The sequence below is a fragment of the Rhinolophus sinicus genome, chromosome 18 (genome assembly GCF_057876585.1).
Source record: "Rhinolophus sinicus isolate RSI-liver-muscle chromosome 18, RSI-T2T, whole genome shotgun sequence".
Lineage (NCBI taxonomy): Eukaryota > Metazoa > Chordata > Mammalia > Chiroptera > Rhinolophidae > Rhinolophus > Rhinolophus sinicus.
This window is the reverse complement of record NC_142518.1, coordinates 57,857,262-57,870,734: the sequence shown is the minus strand read 5'-3', so window position 1 is coordinate 57,870,734 and position 13,473 is coordinate 57,857,262. Positions and strand designations below refer to the sequence as shown.

The 13,473-nt window shown below is 35.3% G+C and overlaps 1 long non-coding RNA gene across 1 annotated transcript in view; it reads left to right on the top strand.

The window, feature by feature from the left end:
* Window positions 1-13,025, top strand: part of LOC148754627 (uncharacterized) — a 51,247-nt gene extending 38,222 nt beyond the window's left edge. Inside the window, exon 3 of the long non-coding RNA XR_016019968.1 lies at window positions 11,630-13,025. This is a non-coding gene — a long non-coding RNA (uncharacterized LOC148754627). The remainder of the gene's footprint in view (window positions 1-11,629) is intronic.
* The last annotated feature ends 448 nt before the right edge of the window (window positions 13,026-13,473 follow it).

Sequence of the window (13,473 nt, the reverse complement as noted above, 5' to 3'; positions counted from 1 at the left end):
AAAATAATCTATCAATTTAAATACACACACACACACACACACACACACACACACACACACACACACACACACACCTGGAGAGTAATGTTAGCAATATGGTGGAATAGAAGTTTCCCCAGCTTGCATTTCCCCATGAAAACAATCATCTGGCAACCATCTATGGACAAAAGTGCCTTTGTGGGAGTATTTTGATCTAGGCAGGAGATTGCAAAATCCTGGTGAACTTCAAGTCTGAGGAGAGCAGCTCTGAAAAGACAGGCCTGCACTCTGGTAGTAAGCTTGCCAAACATGGCCCTGGCTGTAGATGGAAAGCAGCCCCATTCCATTAAGGACTGGACTCTAGCCCTGCTTGACTCCAGTCCTGCAATCAAACCCATCTACCAGGGGACCTGGGAAGAGGTACACCTATCTGTGCCCTCAGAAATAGGCCCTCCAGCATAGACCTGACTACAGATATTGAAGCAGCCTTATGATCTGGCTGTACCCCTGATGTGCTATGGTCAGGAGTAAGTCCTGCCTGCCCAGGGACCTGGCAGGAGACATATCTGCCCATGCCCCCAGTAATAGACCCCATGGCCTCAGTTCTGACTGCACATCTTGAGGTGGCCCTGTGACCCAGTCCCAGCCCCACTCTACTACAGTCCAGAATCAATCCTGTTCACCCAGGAACCCACACAGGGACTTGGCAGGAGCCCACTCAGGGAACCAGCGGAAGCCACACCCAACCATGCTTCTGGTAACAGGTCTCTCACCTGTAGACTTGACTATAGACCCAGAAATAACTCCATGATATATCTCCAGCACTGCTAAACTGTGGTCTCAGAGGCAGTCCCATCCATTGGGAACCTGGTAGGAATTACACTTACTCACAGCCCAGACAACAAGCCTACAAATCATGTATTCAACTTCAAATCTAGCAGCAGACGTGTCTCCCAGCTTCAGCCTCACTTGATTACAATCCTAGAAGTAATTCCATGTGTCAGGGCACTTAGCAGCAGAAGGTCTTTTTACCTGTTGAAACCAGTATTTGCTACACCATATGCACAGACATCACCCAAGGCTACACACACCACACAGAATGAGGCAACTATGGTACCACCAAAGGAAAGTAATACAACTCCAGTAATAGATCATAAAGAAATAGAGATCTATGAATTGCCTGAGAAATAATTTAAAATAATTGTTTTAAGGAAGTTCAGTGAACTACAAGAAAACACAGATAGACAACTCAATGAAAAAAGGAAGAAAATACATGAACAAAATGTGGCGTTCAAAAAAGAGAAACAAATCATAATAAAGAACCAAAAAATTTATGGAGCTGAAGAATACAATGAGTGAAATGAAAAATGAAATAGAGAGCTTCAGTAGCACACTCAATCAAGTGGAAGAAAGAATTTGTGAACTTGAAGAGAAGTCATTTGTACTTATCCAGTCAGAGGGGAAAAAAAGAATAAAAAAGAGAGAAGAAAAACCTATGGGATTTATGGGCCATTATTAAGAGAATTAATATACACATTCTTGTCATCTCAGAAGGAAAAGAAGGAGATGACGGGGAAGAAAGCTTATGTAAAGAAATAGTGGCTGAAAACTTCCCAAATATTGGGAGGGATATGGACATCCAGATTCATGAAGGTAAAAAGTCTCCAAACAAGATCAACCCAAATAAGATTATAAGGCAAATTATAATCAAATTATCAAAAGTTAATGAGAAAGATAGCAGTAAGACAAAATATACAATACTTCTACAAAAAAATAATATTGATCAAATCACAACAAGACAACAAGAAAGGTAGAAAGAAACAAAAGAGCCACAAAACAGTCAGAAAACAGTATACAAAATATAGGAGAAAGTCCTTACCTATCAATTACATTACGTGTAAATAGATTAAATCCCCCCAATTAAAAGACATAGAATGGCTGAATGTATTTAAACAATCCAACAATATCCTACCTACAAAGGAGTTGCTTTATCTTTAGAACAAATCTAGGCTGAAAGTGGAAAAAGATATCCCATGCAAATGGTAATCAAAAGAGAGCAGGGGTCACTATATTTATATGAGACTAAATAGACTTTAAGTCAAAACTATCAAAAGAGACAAAGAATGTTGCTAAATAATAATAAAAGGGTCAATTCAATAGTATGACCTAACAATTTTAAATATATATAAACCCAACATCAAAGCACCTAAATTATAAAGCAAACATTGACAGATCTTAAGGGAGAAATAGCAATGTAATAATAGTAGGAGACTTAGATATCCCACTCTCTATAATGGATAGATTGTCCAGACAGAAAATCAGTAAGGAAACAACAAGACTGAACAACACTATAGATTAAATGGACCTAACAGACTCACAGTACTTTCCATTCAACAGCAGAAGATCTGCCTATTCCACTCAACAGCAGAAGTATACAAATTCTTCTCAAGTAAACAAGGAACATTCTCCAGGATAGATCATGTTGGGTGGAAAAATAAGTTTTAACAAATTAAAGTATATTGACATCACTATGAGTATGCTTTTTGGCCACAATGGAATGAATCTAGAAATTAATAACAGTAACAAAATGGGAAAATTCACAAATATATGTAAACTACACAACCCACTCTTGCAAAATAAATAAAAAAGGGATTTAAAAAATATCTCAAGACAAATGAAAATGAGAATACAACATACCAAAAAAGACTTAAATTAGTCAAGAATGTAAGTGTCTTCTTTATAAAAAGAATAATAAAATTGTAAAGTTGGAGAGGATCCTAGGGCGTAAAGGGTCAAGAGGTCCAATACTTCACTGAATAAATGCCCCATAGCATCTCTGAAAGGGAAGAAGGAAATGAACATTTACTGAGCCCTATGCATGGTGCAATATTCCTTTTAAAATATGTCACCCAGTGTCATTATCTATACCTACAGGCTTTGTGTCATACCCAGTTTTAATAATAATGTGTTGCATGACTTCATTCAAGCTAATGATGTACATATAAGACTGATAACCCAGCTCTAGAAATATCCTTCCAATCTGAAATGGATCTATTCATCTTGAGGTATAGCTATTCTACTAGCAATGGTTGCATGTCAGGCTGTTACTGGGTCATAGTAAAGTACATAGGCACTAAAGTCAGGCTTTCAGAGTTCAAGTGTTGGTTGTGTCACCAGCTATACGGACATGTACAAGTATTTGGTCCTTTTTGTACATGTTTCCTCATCTGTAAAATTGTAGCAAGAGTAATACCCATCTAAGAGATAGTGAGAATGAAATAAATGTCTGACAAATATTGTGGCAAATAGTAAAGCCCCCAATACATATTAGCTATTGTGATTTATTATCAAGTCCATGTTTATCAGTTTTCCTATAAAGAGTTCATAATTATCGTTGTAGAAATCTTGATTATGTATGTCAGTCTTATGGATATTCCAGTCCAAAGAAGAGACTTGAACTCTGGTTTTCTTCAGCAGAGGTTTTACTGAAAGGATGAGTTGGGTCGCAGATTTAAGGGAAAAGCTGGCTAACCGGTGGTCTCAGAAAGAGACCAGAACATTTCCAGAACATTTCCACAGATTCAATTTGTAGATGAAAAGCTCTTTTTCTCCCATTTTATATTCCACCACTTTGGATTCAAATTCCAGAAAGGAAAAGAGGATCTAATGGGCTTGGCTAGGGTTGTTTGCTTATTCTTGAGACAGGTAGAATGAAGCATACTAAAGATCCCACCTAGCCTGCAATGCAATAAACAAAGGAAAGAGAGAAAAGAGTATTGGGCAGACAAAACAACAGATATACAGTACAGTATGTTTACGCCATTTTCCATTTGCTAGTCACTTTGAAAAATGAAAATGTGAATTTGACATCACAATAAGATTGATTTAATATGATAAGAGTAAAAAGAAAAATCCCTCTTTGGCAATTATTAAGTGTACAAAGATGAGCAGTACAGAAGCTTGGCGGAATTGAAGTTCAAGGCAACCCTGATTAAAGGTTATCTACGTTCATTAAAGCCACAGATTACCATTTAAAAGTTATGAAATGTATATATATATATATACACACACACACACACGTATATATGTCTTTAGTAATTTTTGTAGAATTTTTCTCTTGAAAAATATGTAATATCCTTCCTTCTGTGACCTCATGATGTTATTTTAGTTTCCCTTTCCTTTTGCTTCTTACACTCCTTTTTATACCGATTTACCTAGCCTGAATCACTTGACAGTGCATTTTCCATGGCACATCTGATAATCTTGAGATCCCAAAGAATAGGGTAAGTATATAGAATTAAGATCTGTAGAAAGTAGTGGATTTGTGATGGCCCAGAGAGAAGTTTTACAGTTTAGAGGACACAGGATATTATTTAAATTCACAGCCCAATTTGTTGTTGTTGTTGTTTTTAAGAACACACAAAATAAACAGAGAAAGAGAAAGAGAGATGAGATATTCAGTGTTTTCTGAGCACCAGATTCAGTGCTAGGACCTTGAGAATAGTCATTCAAGAAGATTTGGGGGGAAAAAAAAAAACCTGGCCAGCAGCTCTGGAGCCACCCTAGCCGTTGAGATACTCCCTAAGGCTGGTGCAATAAAAGCTTTCTGGACGGTGGTAAAAAAACAAAAACAAACAAACAAACGAAAAAAACGATTTGATGAACAAATATTTTGTTTTTATTTAATACTCTCACTTAGACTCTTATTATGTGGTTCTTTTACAAAATTGTCATTTTTAATTGCTACAAATGGTGACTTACACTAAATCACTGTTCCATAGAGAGCTTCGATGAGAACAAAATACCTTTCATTTTATTTGCATTGTATTTGTACAAGGAGTCTAATGAGCAGAGTGTAGCCTACAGTGCCAGCCAGTCCTAGAATTTGGATTTCTTATAAAATTGTGAGGTATATAGCCTCTCACTTGCACATATGCAAAAGGGAAATAGCAATTCCTTTCTCATAGTGTGAGTGTGAGGATTGAAGCAGGTGTCGTATGTAAAGTACCAAGCACAGGGCTTGGCACATTAAAGAAAATCATTGAATTTATTTCTCTAAGAAATGTAGATTGTGAGCCATTGAATAGTTAATAAGCAAATGAGTCTTCAGATAACAAATGATACATTTTTTCAATCTCAATTGTCCAGCCATTGTAGTATTAGGTTTGCACTGTCCCAACAAAAGTAGCAAAGTCATTTGAAAATAGCCAAGAAGACTGCTTTAAACAGGACTCTGAATCCAAGTAGTTACTTGAAAATGAGAGTTTCCTATTTTCCATCACGTAGGTCAGAATGATGCTTAGAAAAACAAATTTCAATCTTCCGTATTAGTTATTGAAAACTTTTGTTTGTAATAGTTTTAAGTTTCTAATTTTTAAAAAACAAAACATGTTTATTCTTTTTTCTTACCTTTGTCATAAACATTCATAAGCTCTCTCCTCTACACACCAATTCCTGCATTATCTGTTCATGTCTTTAAACATATTTAGTATCTTCTCTTAAAATATTTCCATTGAAAGTTCTCAAAATTCTGTATAAATGATCCACAATACAATAGTATTAATATAAGTTAATCCTTTAAAATAGCTCTAACCCACATGGTTTGAATATGAATGAGAATGACAGTGCTGTGTTTCTAGATGCTGGAGGCTTACAGGTGTTATTTTGATAGCAGGAAGAAAACGTTGATTAGGTTTGGAGTGTATGCCAGCTACAGAAATTAACCAGACTTAATTTGTTTTTTCACAAATCTCATAATGTTCAGAAATCAGCTAATGTTTTAATTTTCACCATGTTACTATATAAGAAACATTTCCATTATGTTCCAAGTCACGTGACAAAAAATGTAAAGCTTTTGAAAATCATGGAAATACTTATTGCAAATCTATTGGATTATTATGATAGTTCATATTCATAGTCAGAGCTCATAGTTTCAAGCTTACCACAACCATGCATATATTATTACTGTTTTTATTACTGTTATTACTGTGTGTGCTTGGGTGTGTGTGCACGTGCATGTGTGTGCTTTCAGAAAGTTGGTTCCATAATCAAGAAGAAGAGAGAAATCATTGAAAATATTAGTGTATTATAACACCATTAAATGCAACCACAACTGAGCATTTCCAACTTATTAATGAATTCCATGCATAAATGACCTCTTTGGTAACTTTTCCAAAAAGAAAAAAAAAATTGAAAATGTAGACCCTTAAGAGTGTTTCTTTAACCACACATGTGATACACAAAACTAACAAAAGGAAGCAAATAGAAAGAAACGTGCCTGTTGTTCAATATCTTAGTGATAAAATAAAATTAGGTTTTATACAATTCCTTCTTTTAATTAAAAAATAACTTTTGAAACAATCACAAATTTATAGAAAAAGTTACAAGTATACTTCTGGGAATCTTTTTTTCTGAAACATTTGCGAGGGGTTATCAACATCATACCTGATCAACCCCTAAGTCGTTTACTGCATAGTTACCTACCTGTGAGGACTTTATTACATACCCAGAGTTACAACTATCAAAATTTTGTATTCTCCTTGCCCAGCTCTGGGATCCGTCATTTCTCCAAGCAGCCCTAGTTCCTTTTAATGCAAAATGGCATTTATAAGTCAGGATCTGAGCACTACGCGTGCTAATTGAGATTGGAATGTTGGTGCTCTAAGGCTTGCCCTGCCAGTGAATAAGCCGTGTGTGTGTGTTTGTGTGTGTGTGTGTGTATGCAAAAACAAAAACTTTAAAAAGAATATATATATATATATATATATATATATATATATATATATATATATATATTCCATATCTGTCTTTGTATTTTGAAAGTCTTGAGTTCATATTTATATCTTCAATTTCAGTCTACATTATTGGGTTTGTTCTAGTTTTATTTCTTTCCATATTTGTATTTCCTTTTTTTTTCCTTTGACAGTGAAAAATCTGGGTCCTGGTATGCCTAACGTATTTGCTTATTTGATCAATCCCTGTATGTAAGTAATCACTTGGCTTTGCCCCCATCCTCTCCGCTGTGCAGTCCTCCCACAGAAATGCCCTTCTCACCCTGCTTAGCCCTGAAACCCAAGCCAGATTGCTTCCTGCATGGAGATCCCCTTCACTCTGCTTGGGCTGTGATACCCTGTGCCACGCCACCTCTCTGAATGTGCCCTCTTCAGCCATGAAGACAGAGCCCTCTTGAATGAGATTAGTGAGTGCCCTAGTAAAAGTCATAAAAGAGGTTGCTTCCTCTTTAAGCTCTCTCATGTGAGACTGCAACAAGAAGTCAGCCATCTGCAACCATGAAGATCTTCAACAGAACTCAACCATGATGGCACCCTGACCTCAGACTTGTAGCCTCCAAAACTCTGAGAAATAAATTTCTGCTGTTAATAAACCACACAGTATATACTACTTTGTTAACAGCAATCGAAACGGACTAAGATAGATGCCCTTCCTCTCTATGACTTTAAACATACTTAAATATGCAGGGCTCCTGTGGAAGCGTTCTTACCTGATTCAAGCTCTGACACCCTAATTTGGGCCATGGCATATTCCACATTCTCCAGCATAGACACCTACCTTGCTGTGGCTCACTGAATGCCTTTAGAACTGATTTTTCTGGAAGGAAAGGAGATGGAAGGAGAAAAAATACAAGGAAGAATTTAACTCGTATGTTGATTTGGAAAAATGAATATTTGAAATTTGTGCCTTTATTTACAAAGCAGTACTACATAAAAACCTTCAAAATAATGTAAGTGAAAAATAAGTCTTTCTTCTCTGTCTCAGTACCATGCTCAGGAGGCAATCATTGTAACCAGTTTGTGTGTGTGTAAGTGTGTGTGTGTGTGTGTGTGTGTGTGTGTGCGCGCGCATGTGCACGCGTGCGCACCTTTCCAGACATAATTATGCATTTGCAAACAAATATGTGTGTATATGTGTGTGCATATAAGAATTAATTTAACTGACATTCAGTTTACAGAAGTTATTCTTATTTTTCCTATTAAAAATAATCTATAATGAATATTCTTTCCTGTACATGTATCATTTTGCACATGTGTATAACTATGAAATAGAGTATCTTAGTCATTCTCGCTATCACAATATGTTATCAAAAGTTTTTGGCATTTGACAATTTTGTAGGTGAAATCTGATACCTTCTTGTAGTTTTAAATTTTGTCTCATATGAATGATACTGAAAATATTTTCTGTTTTGTTTACAAGTGTCATTGGTAGTTCTTTTTCTGTTTACTTTTCATTAATCTGATTTGTTCATTTTTATCATGAATCATTTTCTTTTTGAATTCAAACAGCATTATATAGGTTAAGGAAGTTAGCCTTTGCCACTGCGATATAGCTGTAGTATTTTTCCGAGTCTATTTTTAAGTTTTATTTTAAAATTTATTCTACCATAGAATATTTCTGAATTAAAAAACAGGAGTTGTTTACACAATTTTGCCACACTAGCAGCAAGCATGCTGCATCATCCAGAAATCCATGAAGATCTACTAACCATATTTGGAATCTCCTGTTATAATCAAATATAACATGGCAAAGTGAATCTGACACTTACTTAATGATGGACATAATCGTTATTATGCTTTGCGTTAATTAGGCCTTAATCATATAGTTCACATAAATGACATTTTGTACTACTTTTCACAAAGCCTAAAATTAATTATAAGACAGCATTTTCTTGTATTAGTTTTTCTTTTGTAATAAGCATCATTGAGAACTTTTTTTTATCATTATACATATTTTCTCATTGACTTGAGTCCTATTGTTACTTTCATCTGAGTCCACCACGTATACGGAAGGACCCTAAAAATCTGTTTTTTCACTCATCGTGCAAAAAACCACAGCCGTGTCAGGGCCTGTGGAACTTGAGAAAGCATGATCTGTACACATTGTATCATGAGATATCTGCCAAGAGAGAGAATGATCACTGAGGTTCAAGAAGAAGAGAGAAAATAATTTTGAAAAAAAAATTTTTTTTTGAAAAACTTGATTTCAAGACTTAGTATAAAGCTCAATAATAAAGCCAATATGGTATTGGGAAAAAGATAAATAGATCAATGAAATGCAAAAGGGATTTCAGAAATAGCCCCACACATGTATGCTCAATTGATGTTGAACATAAATGCAAAGGCAATTCAATGGAGAAAATAGAGAAGAAAACAATCATTTCAACAAGTGGTGCTGGGACAGTTGGACAGTCATATACAAAAATAAAAGAACAAGAATAAGAAGAACAATAGCAGCAGCAACAACAACAATAAAAACCTTAACCCATCAATTTCTTATACCACATACAAAATGGGTCATAGGCCAAAATGGAAAACATTAAGTTATAAAACATAAAACATAAGAGAGTGTGTTTGTTACCTTAGTTTGGGGTTAGGTAAATTTGCTTTAGATATGACATAGAAAGCATTATACATAGACGAAATAAATGATTAATTGGACATCAATAAAATTAAAAATTGCCATTTTAGATTCCTGCTACTTTGTCACCTACCTTATGGTTAAGACAAACTAGACTATATACTTCCCACTTCTACGGCTTTGTTCACATTGTTCTCTGTGTTTGAAATGCCTATTGCTTTCTGTCAAAACTTGACCCTTTCTTTACAACATAACTCTGACTTTCTGGAGCTCCCTAGGCCCAAGTAATAATGTTGCCACATATATGCTTCTATGCCATATGTATGTCTCTATATAGCTATCTGTATATCTATATGCCCATGCATATATAAGCATATATATGTACACATATTTGTACATATATGTATGATATGACATATTGATTTTACTGATGTTACTGGATTAAAACTTCATCTTTTCTTACCCTTAGGCCCAACCAAAGGCCTTATATATAATAGATACTCAAAAAATTTTTGACCATTACATAGGTCTGAGCACAGATTTGCTTTTTGATTCATAAACTATATTTCTCTATGTCAAATAGAATCTATGGGCAAACTTTTGTGTCCTGTATAGTTGGACTTGGCTGACCCATAGTAAAAATTATGCAAAGGTTGTCAGTTGTCGTTAGCTAACATCCAAATGCAGCCTGCTATTCTGCACACCATTGTTTCTAGACTCTTGGGGCTTCCTATTGCTCTCCATAGCGGATTAGCTAATTCAAACAAGACCCACATCACTCCCATTCCTAATCAGGAGAGGAAGAGGTAAGAATAAGTAGGATTAAAGAAAAGAACAATATACTTCTTAAATGGTGTTCTAGAGAGGGAACCTTGAAAAGCTGAAGGTGTAATATGGAAACCTCAGTAATTCTTGGTTCTCATTTTTAGGATATCAATTTACTGCATATTCACCTACAGCTATCTCCATTGTGAAATACTGAGTGTATTGGATAACCCTGCTCCAGTAGTAATTAGATTGTATTTGCAATTTCACTCGGTTAGATTTTTTTAAGTAAATGAATGAAAAGAGATGCTTTATTCAGTAGGACACTATAGCTATTGTTTCATCAAATATAATTTTGTAGTGATGCTTTGTTGCATTGAAGACTATAGAAAGAAAGCTATGGTCTGGTAATAGTGTCCATAAAGCTACAAAAAAAAAAAAAAAAATCCCAAAACCTACATTCAGAATTCAAGTTATTTTTTCCAATTCATATGTACCAACTATTTGTTTCATTTCATTATACACACACACACACACACACATACACACACACACTCTTGTGCTCTCATTGTAGATATGTACCGTAGTAATATATACATATATAAAAAGCATAAAAGGCTTAATTATGTTCTCCATTTTACATATACATCTTTCATCAACTGAACGAAATGGAACAAAGTGTTTTACTGAGTTATTGCAGTGCTGACATAGAGGTCAGACAATTAAGCTCGCGAACTCATCCTAGAAAAAGTGCTACATACCTCACTGTTGAATATTACTATAATTACCTTTGAAATACTCCCCTTGGGAAGCTATATACCGACGCCAGTGCCTAGTCCACCCTTCAAAGCAATTTTGGAACTCTTTCTGGAATGGCCATCAGAGCTGTCATCATATTACCTTGAGGTCCTGAATGTTATCAAAATGTCTTCCTTGCAATATTTCCTTTATCTTTGGGTAAAGAAGGAAGTCACTGTGGGCCAGATCAGGTGAGTAGGGAGGGTGGTCCAATACAATTATTTGTTTACTGACTAAAAACGCCCTCACAGACAGTGCCACGTGAGCTGGTGCATTGTCATGATGCAAGAGCCATGAATTGTTGCGAAAAGTTCAGGTCATCTAACTTTTTCATGCAGCCTTTTCAGCACTTCCAAAGAGTAAACTTAGTTAACTGTTTGTCCAGTTGGTACAAATTCATAATGAATAATCGCTCTGATATCAAAAAAGGTTAGCAACATCGTTGCAACAAGTTCGCAAACTTACTTGCCTGACCTTGTATTACTTATGACTATAAATATAGTAATAAATGCTATATCCAATTCCTCAAAATTCAGTGTGTGACTAAAATTAATGTAATTTCCTACAATCTGATATCTATTATTTTATAGAAATAAATTTGAAAGATCTATATTCTAGAATGACTAGAAATACCAGAAAGAGCATAATATTCAGCATATGCAAGCTCATTTTTAATCCTAAGAATGCTTTGCACTCAACTAAATATTTTTTCTAGGTAATCTGACAGCAGAGTTTATGAATAGCAAGAACAAGCTGAACCAACTAAAACCACTACTTTGCAAGACCACGTGCAAAGGAATGAAACTAGACTGCTGTCCCCATACACCAAAATTAACTAAAAATGGATCAAAGACCTAAACATAAGACCTGAAACAATAAACTGCATAGAAGAAATCATAGGTACTAAACTTACAGACGTTGGGCTCAGAGAAGGTTTTATGAATTTGACCTCAATAGCAAGGGAAGTAAAAGCAAAAATCAATGAATGGGACCGTACCAAACTAAAAAGCTTCTGCACAGCAAAAGAAACTGTCAACCAAACAAAGAGGCAGCCAACCAAATGGGAGAAGATATTTGCCAACAACACCTCTGATAAAGGGATAATATCCAAAATATATAAAGAACTCATACAACTCAACAACAGAAAACAAACAATCCAATGAAAAGTGAGCAGAGGATCTGAATAAACACTTCTCCCAGGAAGACATACAAATGGCCAACAGAGATATAAAAAGATGGTCAACTTCACTAGCTCTTAGGGAAATGCAAATCAAAACTACAATGAGATACCACCTCACACCAGTTAAAATGGCTATCATCAACAAGACAAATAATAACAAGTGTTGGAGAGGCTGTGGAGAAAAGGGAACCCTCATACACTGCTAGTGGGAATGTAAATTGGTACAAACAGTATGGAAAGCACTATGGAAGTTCCTTAAAAAATTACGAATAGAATAACCATATGACCAAGCAATCTCTCTTCTGGGTATCTACCCACAAATTTGGAAAAGATATATGTACCCCTATGTTCACTGAAACATTATTCATGATGGCCAAGACATGAAAACAACCAAAGTGTCCTTCAATAGATGATTGGATAAAGAAGAGGTGGTATATGGAATATTACTTGGCCATATGAAAAGATGAAATAGTGCCATTTGCAAGAACATGGATGGATCTTGAGATTATCATGCTGAGCGAAATAAGTCAGACAGAAAAAGCCGAGAACTGTATGACTTCACTTGTATGTGGGATATAAAACAAAGCAACAAATGAAGAAGACAAGCAAACAAGAAATCATAGACATAGAGAACAATTTAGTGGCTACCAGAGGGTAAGAGGGGAGGTAGAAGAGGGAAAAGGGGTCAAATATATGGTGATGGAAGGAGACGACTTTGGGTGGTGAACACACAATGCAATATATAGATGATGTATTATAGAAATGCACTCTTGAAACATAATTTTACTAACCAATGTCACCACAATCAATTTAATAAAAAGTAAAATGAAATAGGAAAACTGTAAAATAAAAAGGAGCTAAGTTTGATTTGTAAATACCAAATAGAAAAATGATATCTCTTCCCTTTGAAATCAAGTACTCGTGTAGTGAGGTCCCAGAGTGTTTTATAATTTGTCTTTTGCAAACTATTTTTCTAAAATGTTTGAGACTTGTTAAAGTATTTGAGCCTATTTTAGATCTTACCATCTTTTAATTATATCTATACAGTGTTTCAGCTGAAGCAGATGCAGACAATGCTTATATTTCTAATCTAAGCATAGTTGCTGATTGTAAGCAACAGGAACGGGGATATTGAAATCAGTATCAAAAAAAGGTCATTCTTCCAGTAATGTTTTCCTTTATCTAACAACATCTCTTTACCCAAGCTACTAAGATGCAAGAAATTTGATATTTAAAGTTTCTCGTTTCTTCCTGATATGTTTCCTCTTTTGTTAATGAGAAGTGAGTCAACTTAAATGCGAGGAAAGTAAAAAAGTAAGGAGCCTGGATACTTAAGTTGATAAGCAGATTTTCAGTAGTGGAAATGTGTCCTTTGAAAA